At 45.1% G+C, this 16,051-nt stretch overlaps 1 protein-coding gene across 2 annotated transcripts in view; it reads left to right on the top strand.

Moving 5' to 3' along the window:
• LOC117413896 (disks large-associated protein 3-like) overlaps positions 1-16,051 on the top strand; it is a 51,525-nt gene that overhangs the window by 6,719 nt on the left and 28,755 nt on the right. Inside the window, exon 2 of one of the 2 annotated variants that reach the window (XM_059000138.1) lies at positions 15,068-15,212. The exons of the other annotated variant lie outside the window; for it this stretch is intronic. The gene's annotated coding sequence lies outside the window, so the exon portion shown is untranslated. The remainder of the gene's footprint in view (positions 1-15,067; positions 15,213-16,051) is intronic. 2 annotated transcript variants of the gene reach the window in all.

Raw genomic sequence — 16,051 nt, 5'->3', positions numbered from 1 at the left:
TCAGTGCCATTAGGAAACCCTTTTCATAACCAACGGATACCTGGAGAAAAGAAATCATAATAACCAGAATAACATTTTCGAGAGAGAGAGAGAGAGAGAGAGAGAGAGAGAGAGAGAGAGAGAGAGAGAGAGAGAGAGAGAGAGAGAGATTCCAGCAGTCACCATGGCAACCCTAAAGTCCCTGATGTCATTTGGTCAGAGGTCTGGGCTTCTCAGTAAAGTGATATATTAAAGAAAAGAGCGAACAAAAACAAAAGAGCGAGCAGATCACGACAATCTTTAGCTGTTTACAGCAACCGGGGCTTTAATACTAGTCAACTCTGCGCAATCCAGCTGGGTCCGCCCCGAGGGCTTTGTTTTAGGGTTTTGTATGCAAGATAGCTAGCAGCTCGTTCATAGGGGTAGAACTCTAAACCAAATCAAAATGCAGGCACAGTGTGTTGCAATCAGTTTTAAAAGCTCTTTAAATAAAAAGATTGAGGGTGAAGTGGGGCAGGGGGTGCAGGAGAATAGTGAGATCTGAAATATGAGAACGCTTTGACTAATTCAATTCATGTGGGATGGGGGGAGGCGGGGATGTATTTCTGCCCTGTAGAGATTTTTTGCTCAGATGTAATAAGATAAGACCCACGTGGTTCATGATATCTCAGTATTGCAGTGCATTCATTAAGCTAATTGCCTGTATGCATTACAGATTGATCTTCTTAACCCTTTCATGCACGGCATCCTCAGAAGGGGACAGATACAGAAAAAAAAAAGACTTTACATGGGGGCACGTGGAAGACGCAAATGCATGATGACCTCATCATGAGTCAGCTGCCATTTGTCCCCCATAAACATTTTAAATTGTGTGTCCAGAAGTCTAGTTATTTTCAGTGTTTCGGTCTCTAATGTAACCCAGAGGAAGCACGGAGGCACTGACCCCTGGGACGAGACTGAACAGCTGTGACCCCATTCAGCGCAGACACGCAGCTTCATTCAGTATCTCTGTCCTGTGTGAAGAGCTGGAAGTAGATGTTCTGCAATGGTAATCACTATTAGCAGGTGGTGTTCAGAGGTGATCTATGTGGCAATAGAGACTGGCAGCCTTTTTAACGCAATGGCACGGTGCAGCAGTGTTGGAAATGCTGGGCTTGTTCCACCTTCATTGTCTTGTTGCTGGTAGTGTGGGGGTTGAGTCTAGCATTTCTGTGCAAGTCATTGATCATTATAATTACGCAATACAAACCCTCAAAACAAAAATGCATGAAACCGTTTGACTTGCTCAACTAACTCAATCAAATAACGCATTTCCTTCTGTAAGTAATTCAAAACATATTTAATTAAAGTAAGTAATTAAAAACTATTGGTCCTTCTAAATGTGAGCAATCGGATTGGTTCGCTTCAGTCATTTTTCTTGTGGTACTCTGTCATGTTTTATTATGGAAGTCATTCAAGCCCTACACTGTTGCTCATGTGTGGTTTAAAGACGACATTTTCATAGTCCTGAAACAGTAGCACATTGATCCATACCTGGGGCTCAAAGCGTTTACTCCAGGCTTTAATACCTAAACTACCAAGAACTGAATAATGCATATACTCCTGTGCTATTCATGGCCTTTTATAGACACTGCTTCTCACTTTTATATCATTTACATGGAATGTTCTCCTTTCAGAAAATTAGAAGTCAATTAAAGACTGTAACAAAAGCTTTGAAAATCTGGCTCCTAGAGTCATATTTCATATTCTGTATCCTAATAAAGAATTCTTTCGATCTTCATCAGTGCACTATGTACTGGTATGCCTTGTATGATCTATTATCTCGTTCAATCAGCACTCTAAATAGCTTTCTTGTATTTCCAATTTGATGGAGCATTCTTAATGGAGTACAGAATCCATTTCCCTGCTCCTGGAGTTCGGTGTCCATTTAGAAGGAGCCGGTATTAATTACTGGCACAAGCGCTGACAGTAAGTGAACAGCGGCCAGCATCCCGTCCTTGAAGTGATCAGGCTGGCGTCGAGGGACGTGGTCTTGCCCTTCAGCACCATATCATTACCCAGACGCAGCGTGTCAAACTGTCGAATGTAACGCAGAGACAAGGACATTAAAAACGACACTTCGGGTTTTTTTTCAGATTTGTCTGGGATAATGCAGTGCTCCCTCGTTGTAAGGCAACCCATTATACCTCAAAACAGTTACAAGGCAGTATGGCTGTGGCTCCCAGTTGCCCATAATGCCATTACACTAGCTCTTGTATTCTAAGACGGGACACAAATTGCTCTTACCCCTGCTGACTAAGTACTCGTTATTTTGAAGGATCAATCTGTCGGACCCCTCTGTTTCTTTGAAGACCCTATTGAAAAGGTATTTGCATGCGATTGGAGCCCCCTCCCCCTGAGGGACATTCTTGTAAATGAGACGTCACAGCCGTCTGCACGGCCCTGTCCTGGTGAAACGCAGGCTTGATGACCACGCTGGATGCATGTGTACCTTGAACGCTGCTGCTAATTGCTCATATCTGGTAAAATCTGCACAGAACGGTAGCTTTTGATAATTGGGGAAACACTTCAGACTACCGGGCAAGGCAATCAGGAGGAATCCACCGGAGAGAAGGAGACTGGGAGAGGGAGGGAGGGAGTGTGGTGGAGAAATGAAGCGGGGGAAAGAGGAACATGGGTGGGGGGCTGAGGAAGGAGGGGGAGGAGAGGAAAGAAAGTGCTAATGAGGTTAGGAGACCGAAAGAGAGAGAAACCGAGAGTGGGGGATGTGGGGAGAAAGGACGAGGGAGGCAGGGGTGTGGAGAATGAGAGGGTACAGAGAGCACACAATACCCCATCCCCAAGGAGCTCTCTCTCTGTCTGTCTCAGTCTCCCAGTCTCTCTGCCAGCCTGACTCAGTGTCAGCCGAGTGTGTCTGATCGCCAGTGTCCCTCATCAAGGAGTCAGCAAATGAACAGCAAAATACTGAGGGCAGATTTCGCTTTGGTGCAGGCAGAGTTAAGGCTGAGGAGAGGCATTGATTGTCGGAGGTAAACGATCCAGCAACGACCCATCCCCCGTCTTCTCCCCCGTCACAGAAATCTATAGAACAAGAAGCACCTCACGTATGCGCGGAAATCGGATTGTGAACTAGATTCTCAATACCATCAAATAACGACCGCAAATTCAGAATGAATTGCTGCAGAAGAGCACAAAAATAACAGCTGAATATCTTCTGCACCTCCTCTGAGTTCTGAACTCCTTCGTTTTGAGGGGAAAAAAACTAAAAAAACAAGAGAGCTAGCAGAACCTGTCTCTGAAGATCTATGCCTCCAGTGTAAATTCATTACGGGAGGGGAGGGGAAGCTGCTAAAACAGATTGCTGACTGGGGAGATGGGCTAGGTGCTGCAGAGTAGATACTCAAGAAACTGCACAACCACCAACCGCTACTGACAAGTTGTCTGTCCTGCAGCAATAACAGCTATTACCTGTCATCAATCTGCAACGCTGGCAGTTCTGCTCCCCTTGCTACCTGTCATAAACACTGTTGTGACAGGAGCTGCAGAACGACTGGGGGTTAGGGCGGGCGTGGCTCATTTGATCTCTCTCGGGCCGTTTGCTTCCTCTCTCACTCAGCACCTTGGTATCCTTGAAAGATAATCAGGTCATATTTTGAATGATTTATCAGTCAACCCCAAATGTTATTAATTACTGACGAGGTAGACGGGAGTAGATGCATTCCTTGTAACCCTTGAAATAACCTACAAATGCGCAGCTCTGAAAGGAGCAGTATAATGTTTCCTGTCTCATCGCTGTACACGTTTCTCGATTCATTCCTCATGGTGATTCTCAGCAGGCTCCTGCTACCTGTGCAAAGTGACAACTCTCTGGTTTCTGTATCTTTTTTATTACACTGTCCCCGTTTATCTTTTCAGAAGATATTTAGAAGGCTGCTCTTTTGGGTGCGTGCGCTGCACAAGATTGGCTCCTCCGATCATTTTTTTAGAGTAGATAGTCCCTGTTTTCATGTTGTGGATTTGCAAAGCCTGAAAACTCCTCCAGAATAACTAATCAAGGAGATTGCTGATGCTTGTTTTATTTTAATGACGTGACTCGGAGGAGCAGAACAGACCGTGCTGTTGAAAGTAGCAACGTTGTTTTCTAAATGAATAAACCACCACAGACGTGTTATGCTTCCTTGACTGTATTAAAGTTTATTTTTAAAAACAAATGTGTCCTTTCTTAAAACCCGTTTTGTATGGAGACGCCTCAATACTCTTTACATACTGAATGCAGAACTGCTGTTATAAAACAAAGACAGCTGCAAAAGAAAATTTTAAAAAACTTACACTATCACATTAAGACAAACAGGACTACACAGTGGCAAAATCCCCTGAGCCCCTCATTTTTTGTGGAATTGAGTTTAGTTGCTATAGTCTGAACTGCGCTCCCTGGGTAGAGTACCCCTCTGAGCGTTTGTAACACCATCACAGAAGACTTTGTTACTTTCTTGCAGCTGTGGCCTCCATGCTTCATGACAAGAGAAGGGCTTCAGAAACGCTTGCTGACCGACTGGCCTTTTAAAATATTCTAAACCTCCCCTCCTGCTTGTCGACAGAGAGCAAGATGGTTCAGCGATTGAAATGATACAGAAAAGAGTGAAAAAGAGACAAAAGATCTAGAGCAACGGAGAGCGTTCCCATTGAGTCTCGACTCTCTCAATGTAATCACAAGGAGATCACACTCGGCCCCTCGCCTTTCACTATGACAAGCAGGAGCCTCTTGTGATAATCCCGCGATTGAAAAAGCCCAGTCCGTCTGTTCCATTGAGATAACACGGAGCAGGGAGAGAGGGGGCACGGCTCAGCTCAGAGCTCCCTTGTTCTGCAAGCCTCTCACAATTCAGAAAGATATCAGAAGAGACCTCTAAATTGTTCAGGATCCCACATGTGAATACCAGTCCAGTTAAAAAGATTGCGTTGCTCCTTGTATGGATACCTGCGAGTCATTTCAGTCCAGCATTCAGTGTGATCTGTAACTATTTCAATAGAGCTGAATTCAGAAAAACTACAGTGAAGTGAGAGTTCTAGTCGAAACGTAACAGAAGAACATAGTTTACGAGGAGGTCGTTCCAGCTGTCAGTGCGCATCCCGTTCAGAGCAGCTGATGGATCTCCAAACTTTGTCAAGTCAGGTATTAGAGGATCCCAATGATTTAGCATCAACAACATGGTTAGGTAATCCTTGGTAGCCAATTCCATCCCTTGCCACTCTCCTGTGTGAAGACGTGTCTCCTACCCTCTGTCTGAAGTCTAGCCTTAATGCCCAATGGTCCTGGATTCAGTGCTAATGGATAAGGTTATCTTTGTCAACTTTCAACGGAAAACACGAATAATAACTAGGACACACTTTGGAAAACAGTGTGATTTGATGTGATTTCTTTGCACTGGTGTGATTTGATGTGATTTATTTGCACTTGTGTGATTTGATGCGATTTCCCCAGGATAGCCCCATAGTCTCCGGGATGAAGCTCAGATCTGAGATGTTGTTACCAGCAGGGGATCTGGCTGCCCTGGCTCATTGTACAGCTTGAGTGGGACTGAGGCACAGTGAATATTGTACCAGAAACTACATGCAAACAAACCCACCACAGCGAAGGGTAGGAAATCATTAGAATGCTTCTATCATTTTCCCCAGGCAGTGGCATATTCAATGGATAGCTGCATACCTTGATTTACTACCACACGAGTGCTATGATTAAAATCTCTGCAATAATAACACAACCAATAATAATAATAATAATAATAATAATAATAATAATAATACTGTTTGAATTAAAGATACCATGGCAGCTTGATCACTGCATAATTGCTTATAAAGAGCCTTAATGCAGGCAGCCAGAGACCCAGCTGAGCAGAACAGTAATCTGGGGTAATAATGTGTGAGAGATTGCTTGTCATCACCAGCTCTCATTAAAAATGAAGAGAGCTCGGAGCATTACAGTAGCACAATCGTTCTAATGAAATGTCTGGATTGACACAGGGGTGATTGGATTCACCTATCCTGCAGGGTACAGCACCCCAATCAAAACCATCTGGATTTGAAAATTGCAAGTCAGTTTTATAAAGGTAATCGGAATCTGTGCTTTCACCAGATAGAAATACTGAAAGGGAAACCGTTTCATCTAAAGCTGTGACCTTAAGAGGGGTGTTTAAAAGACTTAGCAGTCCCTTTAGTGATGCACGAGCGCACTGCTTGTGAGTGCTGCTTTAAGGGGCGCTGCACTGGGATTGGGGATTTCAAACTTTATTAGACTGTTTGAACTCCGTAATGGGATGCAGCGGTGGGACAGTAACCGGGTAACCAGCCTGAATTTAATAAACAGCAGCGTTTAGAGGTTCAGTCGAATCACTGCTGCTGTGAAATCACGAGCTGACCTCAAGGGCTGCAAACTAACACACCTCAATGTGCTCACAAATACTGTGCACAAATTACTATTCGTTTACTCTGCCATTCCCTCGAAGAATGAGCAGTTGAAAAAGCGATGAACTGCCATGTTTCTGCAATTAATATTAAAAAAAATAAATGCATAAATAAATAAACTGAATTACTGTACTGAAGCCTTGAGGTTTCTTTTTTTTGTGCATTTTTTTTCCCTCTAGACTCAAGTTATTAATTACTCCAGTAAGTCAATAAATCTAAGTCTTAAAATGCAAAACGTCTCCTTCAGCTCCAAAGACATGAATACAATGTTCATACTTAGTATGTGCTTTACAACACTGCGTTCAGGGCTGCTGAAACAGAGCTAACTGCATTACAGAAATGTGGAACGAGGAGCAGGGATTGGTAAAGCAAACACCCGATGTTATTGACAAGCAGAGCAAACCACGATGAAACGCTTTTAACCTCAAGGGCCCAGGAAGTTGTGCTTGCATCATCGGTCATTCGGTGCGTTAGGAAGTGGAGTGATAAATTAACTCCACTGTTAAAGATGCATAGTGTGTCTAATGAACCTCAGCTGTATCTAATTAGACTCCAAGAACCCAAACCGCTCTGCAGTAGGAGTCTTAAATGAAGCCCTGAGTGCTGTGTCCAATGCAGCTGAGGCTGGTTTTGATATCGGAGATCTGAAGGAATATGAAATGGCTCTTTTCAGGGCAGATGGAGGGTGGCTTGCAAAACTGGCAAAGAGCTTTACTGAGCTGGATCTCAGCCTCAGTTGACTTGGAGCTCCATGGATGAAAACTGAAAGGGCTGACCCGAAGGTATTGGACTGCCACTGTGCATTTCTGTATACATGTTGTGTAAGATAGTCTACTTCCAGTTAGCGTCTTCGTGAGAGGACACCCTGATACCATAAGAGACGGGGTGAACCGCACATATTAACCTACAGAAATCCTGGTTACATTCTATAAAAGAGCGCACTTTAAAGTGAATGCCTTTGTCTGTGTCTTGGGAATTTGTCAGTGGCTTGTCTGCCTTGCACGAGACGAAACTTATGGCAAAATGTGCTGGAGCGTTCTGAAATGGTGTTTTTATTGAGTGTGTTCACGATTTCATAGTAGTGATCTAACGCAGGTAGACTCGCCTGCCTAATCCACTGTGTCTCTCAAAGAGTCGGATTAATTCACCACAGACCATCAGTCTGGCGCCCCAGATGGGACTGCAGGTGAAGCTCATGATGAGTGAGGGCGCAGACTCTCAGTCTGTGACGGGCGTGATTTCAGCAAGATAACCCGTGGCAGAGCCGCTGTCATTTTCCCTTTTCTACCCAAAGCAGTTGGCTTTAAAAACATAAGTAACAAAAACACCTGGCATTGGCACCATCTTGCATCCGAGATGACTTTCGGTGCTCAACTCTTACATTTTGATGCTAAAACAGTCGCTTCTGCAAAACAATTGCATCCCCTATAAACCCCCGTACTGTAACCACAAACAGCATTGCTGCATTCAGATCTAATATTAGAGGCTGCAGTGTACTCTCAAATTCCAGCCGTACAGTAAAATAATGTATTTTCAATCTGAAAATAAAAGGCGCAGGTGCAGAAAGACGGGCCGCGCTCTTTACCGGGTGCAGAAAGACATTCTTTTGATCAGGGTTAGGGTTCATCCGATTTAAAATCTCAGTATTGGGATTCTCTCTGCTGGGCTGGTGCTGAAAAGCCTGGCCTGTCCTTCTACACCCACAAAACAAAAATAAACCCCTCCACACAGAAGCCATTGGCACGGGACTCGGGGATATACTGTCTGAGAGCTTCTCGTTGATCTAGCTGGCATCGTCTCCACGTTTAATGAGCTTCGAAAAACACCCCTCCAAAAACAAACAAACAAACAAACTGAAAGAACGGGGCGCCACCCGCCCCGAATTAACAAAGAAACGCCAGCATGTGAGGGAAAGCCGGCTGTGCTGAACAGATGGTAGGGCTTGTTTTTGCCTAAAGCACTCGGCTTTAAAATAAAAAAAACACTTTGAATCATTTTTTCAAGAGTTGACAGGGCTAACACGCGCTCGTACGATGACATCACTTGAAGGAAGCTGCTAGCGGGCAGGTGTTTCGAGGGGTCAGGTGACCCACACTGTGCACATCACTGAGATTCTCTAGCTGTTTCTGATGGCTGCTTTATTTCTCTCAAAGCTAAACCGGTGCTTCTCTCTCACATACACAGCCCCTTACAAAAGTTTACCACAGTACATTTGCACAGTCATTTTGCGTGCTTTTCCCACGGTTAAACTATGCATTTACCATAGTTTACCACGGTTTACCATGCATTTTTAGTTTTTATTATGCATTACCATTCCTCTCTGTGCTTTACAATGCTTACCTATGCATTACCATGCTTTTACACTTTGCTATGCTTTTACTATGGGAAACTTTTATAAGGCTTAGTTTACCATGGTTTGTTTTTCAATGTTCTTTACCATACCTCTCTATGATTTCACCATGCATATAGACATAACAGGGTAGAGCTTAGAGTCTCATCCACGGCTACAATATATTATTAAAGGGAACTTCAAAGTAAATTAAGTGACAAATATTTTATTGTCTCCCTATTCACTTGAAGACACTAAGGAAGGCGTTCAGTTGAAACATGTCCTATTGAATTTCCTCTTTGTAGGTATGAGCGACGCTCTGTAGAGATCCCGATTTCTCCATGGTTTCCTGTGATGTTTTGTGTCGGTTTGTAATGTGTGATCTACCCACAGCTATTCTTTTGAAAACGAGGTGACAGCGGGGTTTCGTTGATGTAAACAGTGGCGGATCGTAACGCCACCCCTTTTAAAATTCATCAAGCACATTTTTCTTGCAGATCCTCCTCGTTGGATTTGCACATCGAATTTGTCCATTTTTTTCTTGTTTCCGAGTCTGATCCGTGCAAAATCAGCACAAGGACATTCCTCTGAGAGGAAGCATGAGGAGATCCTTCACACGTCTCCTCCCTGTGACCTACAGGGGGGTCTGAGACCTCGCTACCCAGTGATAAGAGAACGTGAACCGAAACTCAGCCAACACTGAAGACGTTGAGAAAGACTTTTACTCGAAACGCTTGTCAATGAACTTTCATTTTTAGTATTTCTAAAATGAACTGCATTTTTATTGTATGAAGCCATGGCAGTAAGCAGGCCAATAATCACCCTGGATTAATACAGAGCCAGTGTGCTTCTCCAAGTAAAATATATAAATGAATAAGTCAGTATGTTAACAGGCTGTGAGAAGGAAGCCACTGACCCACGGAGGCCTGCAGACCAAGATGAAGCTTCAAAAAGCGTCTCGCAATGCAAGGAATCTCTTTCTCTCCGCTTATTCGGTTATTAGCCGAGACAAAGACGTTTCTCTCGGCTCCTGCTTTGAAGTCAGCCACCGCAGTGCAAACGACAGAAAACCTTCCACGACCTTTAGCATAAATTACCGGTTTGAGAGAGTGTCGGAAATGCCAGGGTGCGCTGAAAGCTGCTGTGCTCTTTTATTAAACATGTAGGGAGAGGCTGTGAGTAACTGGCCCCCCCCTCCCCTGAACAACACACAGCCCCCGCTCGCAGTGTCTGCAGGGAGAAGGAGAAACAGCAGGGGCAGGACTGCATGCGACGGAGCAGCACTTGAGCAGGCACGAGCCAAAACAGTTGTCTTACTTGAATTAGTGTAAGTTGTGCTTAAGATTTATTCTGTATGGGGAAATCATTTTCATAATCTTTGAATGTTCTCAGGTGTGCAAGGAGATTCATTTTTTTAGTTGTCAGGTTTTTTGGGGTTTTTTTTTCTCTCCAATTAAACTCATCGAATTTGATTGGTTAGTCTCTCTGTGTGTAGCATGGCCTCTGGCCCAGGTCTCTCCTCTGTTTAAGAAACAATCATTTTTGTTTTAATTTGGCCTGATGGAAATCCACGATATTAAAACTGTTCATTTCCCATCCATCCTCCAGTCTGTTTTATTAAAAACTGCACACATTTTTCGGGGAAGGGCGTTTGGGGAATTGGGGAGCTTAGATTTATTTTTAAGAATGTGTGTTCTGAGAGGAATGGGATAGAAGCAGCGTGGTGTAGTGGTTAGAGCTGAGGGACTGGGAGGCAGCGTGGTCCAGTTGTTAGAGCTGAGGGACTGGGAGGCAGTGTGGTCCAGTGGTTAGAGCTGAGGGACTGGGAGGCAGCGTGGTGTGGTGGTTAGAGCTGAGGGACTGGGAGGCAGTGTGGTCCAGTGGTTAGAGCTGAGGGACTGGGAGGCAGTGTGGTGTAGTGGTTAGAGCTGAGGGACTGGGAGGCAGTGTGGTCCAGTGGTTAGAGCTGAGGGACTGGGAGGCAGTGTGGTCCAGTGGTTAGAGCTGTCGGACTGTGATGGAGGTTGGCAGGGAGTGTGTCCTGGTAGTTAGATCTACAGTGCAGTACTGGATACTGGGGGCTACAGTACAGGAATATGGGCTGAATCAAAGCGAAGCTCCATCGAGGTTGAAGTGTACTGCTTCCGCTATAATACCAGAAGGGAAGCAGTCCATTCAATCCAGATTTTAATTTGGATCAGTTCAAGAAAAAAAAAAAAAAAGATTAAAAAGATCACATGTTTTAGGAGCTAATTGTGTGTGCGTGCGTGTGTGTGTGCGTGCGTGTGTGTGTGTGAGAGAGAGAGAGAGGAAGTCGTTGACAAGGGGCACTGTGCGCCTCTATTAAGCACGAGTTAGCACATGAATTGCTCATTCCCGTCCATTCTTTCTGTACCGCTGCGTCTCCGTATATCCTTGGCTGTTTATTTCCTGGCAGATGAAGTTCAGGATTAGCATAGCCGCGGGTCAGGATTGAAATGGTAACGAAGGGTCCGCAGAAGCCCAGGTGCGCGTCCCCACATTCAGAGGAGAGTTCTGCTTCACAGAGGCCTCGTGTCACGACACAATGAGTACCAGATGGGTTACTCTGCATCGCCCTGTCTGTGAATATTATACAGTCGCTGCTTCATTACTTCGTTTGGTTTTTAACAGCCCGTGAAGCCAGTTTAGGCCAGCTGGGGTATTCAGAATGTACCTATTAGTACCTGCTTATTGAAGCAGTTCCTAAGAAACTCTGCCATAGCAATTCCAATGGCTATTTCTTTATTAAAGTTTACCACTGTTTTAGTTTTCCCATGCTAGTTATAAAATGCATTTATCATAGCTTACCCTGGTTTGCCATGTTTATTAAAATGCTTTGCCATACCTCGTTATTCTTTACAATGCTTTACCATGCTTTCACTGTGCTATTTATCACGTGAAGCCTGATAAAGTCCCCTAAAGCATTGTGCAGTGAAGAACAGGAAACATATGAGCAAAACACTGAGCTAAAACGTTTGACATAGGAGGGGAAAGCTGAAAGCATGCAGAAAGTATTGCAATACCAGAGGACCGAGTGAAAGAAATAATAATAATAATAATAATAATAATAATAATAATAATAACTAAACCAGCAGCTTGCCTCATTTTCGGATCGTGTTCCGTGTGCAGGCAGTACAGCAGCTCCATCGGTGAGGGGAGGACCAGCGCAGAGCGCACAGCAGCCCGGCACAGCTCCAGAGGTGTGATATCCCAACACACAGGCTCAGCCTTTCACTGCCCAGCTCAAATTAACAGCTCTGTATCCTGGAGAATAAAAACACACACAGGAAGCCATTTGCAGGACAGCTTCCCCAATGGAATGGGCTCGTTACAGGGTCACGCTGCCTCCCTCGCTGGACGAGACGTCGAGGATTCACAGCTTGGAAACTCTCTGCGGATAACGCTCGCACAAAAAGATTGTAAAACGTAGCTGGGATCCCATTAAAATGCAGACGTGTTACCTTGACAAAGCCTAACAGAACCACATCTCAGACCAAGGCTAAGGTAATCCAGGGGACATGTATTGCATTGGCTCCCTGTGTAACTGCAATGTTATTGTTGGTTCAAACCATATCATACTGTGACCTGGGGAGGGAGGGGGGTCAGGGATGATGGGACTGTGAGGTCCGGCAGATTGTATATAGAGGAGGGGTGTTCTGTTAGATTATGGGGAGGGAGTGGGGTCAGGGATGATGGGACTGTGAGGTGCAGGGGATTGTATATAGAGGAGGGGTGTTCTGTTAGATTATGGGGAGGGAGGGGGTCAGGGATGATGGGACTGTGAGGTGCAGGGGATTGTATATAGAGGGGGGGTGTTCTGTTAGATTATGGGGAGGGAGGGGGGCAGGGATGATGGGACTGTGAGGTGCAGAGGATTGTATATAGAGGAGGGGTGTTCTGTTAGATTATGGGGAGGGAGGGGGGCCAGGGATAATGGGACTGTGAGATGCAGGGGATTGTATATGGAGGAGGGGTGTTGCTGTGTTTTGATTTCCTGTAAGAAAATAAACATGTCAAGGAATAAAGAAATGTAACATATGGCTGCTGCAGAATAGATCGCACACACAGTTCATCATCGACGCTGATGTCATCTTGTTTGCTAGTGCTGCCCCCCACCAGCTGGTACAGTTTGAAGTTTCAGCAAATAAATGTTTTAAAAAACTAAATACTGTAACCGGGAGCAAAAGTGCTGTCTCGCAAGATGCTGAGGGGATCGCCAATCTGTGACCCATTTCTGAGAGCGATTCTTTAATGTTCATTATCGACATGTGCAGCTGTCCCCCTCGCCCCTGAATATTTCAGAAGCTCTCTCTGCAATCAAACAGGGCTGTGTGGTGCTGGCAGTATTGCAGTATTGCAGGGTCCCGGTGTGGTGCTGGCAGTATTGCAGTATTGCAGGGTCCCGGTGTGGTGCTGGCAGTATTGCAGTATTGCAGGGTCCCGGTGTGGTGCTGGCAGTATTGCAGTATTGCAGGGTCCCGGTGCGGTGCTGGCAGTGTTGCAGTATTGCAGGTTCCTGGTGTGGTGCTGGCAGTGTTGCAGTATTGCAGGGTCCCGGTGTGGTGCTGGCAGTGTTGCAGTATTGCAGGTTCCTGGTGTGGTGCTGGCAGTATTGCAGTATTGCAGGGTCCCGGTGAAGTGCTGGCAGTATTGCAGGGTTACTGGGGATGCATTGCCACAGCTTTCACATGGTAGGCTCTCATGGACATCTGAATTTGAATCCAACTTTAACCTTATCCTAACCCTAACCCTTACATTTATCCTAACCCTAAACCCTTACACTTATCCTAATCCTAATCCTATCCCTAACCGTAAACCCAAGACTAAATCTAAGGCTTTATGACAGTCACAACTTATATTTCGGTACCAGTTTCCTTTGTAATGTTAAAATGTCTTTTGTCTTTTTAGGTAGACCCGAAGTAGGTAAAAAACAAAAGACGTGTGTCTATCTATTGAGAGATATGAATCCAGTCAGCTATTGTGGGTACACTGCCAGAGATGCACATGAATGCCTCGATCTCCGGTTCCAAACTTGCTGCACAGACTTCATTTTGTTGTTTTTTTATTTTGCTGTGTGAGTTTAATTGCTCTCTGTTCGGGAGCACCGCGTCCCCAGGGTCCTGGAGACACAGATTGGCTCCTGAATTGCTCCGACCGCACAATTTGCCCGCTCTGCATCTCCTCCAGCGAGGGATTGTATTCAGCTTTGAGCGTCTAGTTGGTATCCGTCCCTCTGGTAACGATCCGCTGTTCTACAGCAGCTTTTTCTGCATTTCATCCTTTTTTTTATTTCATAGTAAAGTTTTGTTAACACTTTTAACAAATAACGCCCGCAAATTGATAATGAATAACACGTGGATATCTCATTCACTTCCTCTGAGTTCATTCATTTATTTTGAATGCAGCCCTGTTAATACACGTGGATTTAATATTACCCGTATTCATGCCATGTCCCTTTTAAAACAAATTATGTGGATCACATGCGTAAGGCATAAATCATGATGAATTCATGCCCTCCTCGCCTTGCAGAGGATTGTGAGAAGTGTTGAATCATGCAGGAATGCAAGCCTTATACTTGTGAGAAAGAGGAGACGTCGCTTTTTTTTTTTTTTTAAGAAAATGTTTCCAATTAGCGCCACGGTTCAGCTGTTTGACAGTCTACGCGGTGTATTTCACACTATTTCGTGCGTTTTTGCAGTTAACGCGACGCAGCAAGACAAGCTTGTAGCGTTCAGAAAAGACGAGCCTGCTTAATTTAATGTGCAATCGTATCACTCACGCTAATAAGCAGTCTGAAGGAGTCTTTTGCTTCGCAGTGAGTTTTCTGTGGGGGAAAAAAAGAGAGCAGATACCATCTGAGGGCTCATCAACGAAAGCATGACCAGGGATCAGCGGCTTTGTATCTGGTTTGCATTTTTTTTCTGTCCCCCGGAGATCTATTTCATTTGCAGTAGGTACAATTATTCTGAAGTTACCTCGTTTTTCAAGTCTTTCGTATGTGTTAATATAATGGCTACAGCTTGCAACTAAAATAAACACACCATTTGTCCGCTGCCTGAGCAACCCAAGCAATCGCAACATTTGACAGCTCTAACCACTGACCACACTGCCTCCCTCCCAGTGCCTCCCAGTCCCTCCCAGTGCCTCCCAGTCCCTCAGCTCCACCGCTAGCGTTACTTCTAAGCAGTCCGATTACACCCTCAGTAACCCCTCCTACACCTGTATTGAGATCAGTGAGCCCCCATGTGACCTCTTTCTTCTCTCTCATCTCATTAGCATACTGTCCCCTCCCACACTGCTCCGGTCGAATGAATTAACCTCCAGCTCAGCACACAGCCAATCACAGCGTGGAACCCCAAGGGCCGGCTAGCAGAGAGGAACCGCAGCCCTCCGCTGCGTGCACGCCCGGTTGTCCCGTCAGGTATGTTTTGTGTGGAGAAGACTCGGTGGTTAAGCTGCCACGGCAATGTGAGGATTCTTTACTATAATTGGTGACTGCACTTTTTAACGTGACGTATGTAGTTTTATTTACGCGTCCTACTCCTCTGTGATGGCTTTGCTATTCCCCCGGACACCCTGTGGTCCATTACAATGAGCTAACAGCAGTGGACCGTAAATCACCACAATGATGAACCTTATTTGAGCTGACACTAGAGTAAAAAATAAAAATAAATTTTAAAAAGTACATGTATTGTGCAAAACTGTAAGCAGCTCCCTGTATTGAGCGTGTTGAGCAGGGAGGGCTGGGTGGATAGGGAGAGGGGAAGTTAGACCGACCCTCTTACCTCGTCTTGATGAACATCCTGCCCTTCTTTACAGTTCTTTTTCACTTTTCAATCTTCTGTTGTTGCTAAGCAGCCGTGCATACATTAATTAGGGAATCAGAGCCCCGTTCCCCTCTGGAAGGTAATTGGATGAAGAACTGCCGGGCTGCTGCTGCACGCTGCTCCAGCTTTGTGACTAGCACGGGTTAGTAAAGCAGATGCTTCACACACACACACACACACACACACACACACACACACACACACACACACACACACACACACACACGTGATAAACATGCATTTGATACAGAAGCCACTGGCCCTTTTTTTAACTTATTTGGAGAGGGGAACAAATGGTGCTGTACAGGGTGCATCAGCCCCCTAGCAGTCAGGAGCACAAACACACCCTCCTCCCTCCTCGGGAGAGCCGTGCTAATGAGTTTATTATTAATTCAATCATTCTTTACAGCAGCCAGCCCCGACGGGCCATTCT

The sequence above is a fragment of the Acipenser ruthenus genome, chromosome 25 (genome assembly GCF_902713425.1).
Source record: "Acipenser ruthenus chromosome 25, fAciRut3.2 maternal haplotype, whole genome shotgun sequence".
NCBI classification, from domain to species: domain Eukaryota; kingdom Metazoa; phylum Chordata; class Actinopteri; order Acipenseriformes; family Acipenseridae; genus Acipenser; species Acipenser ruthenus.
Note: the sequence above shows the minus strand (reverse complement) of the source record. Positions and strands in the feature narration are given on the sequence as shown.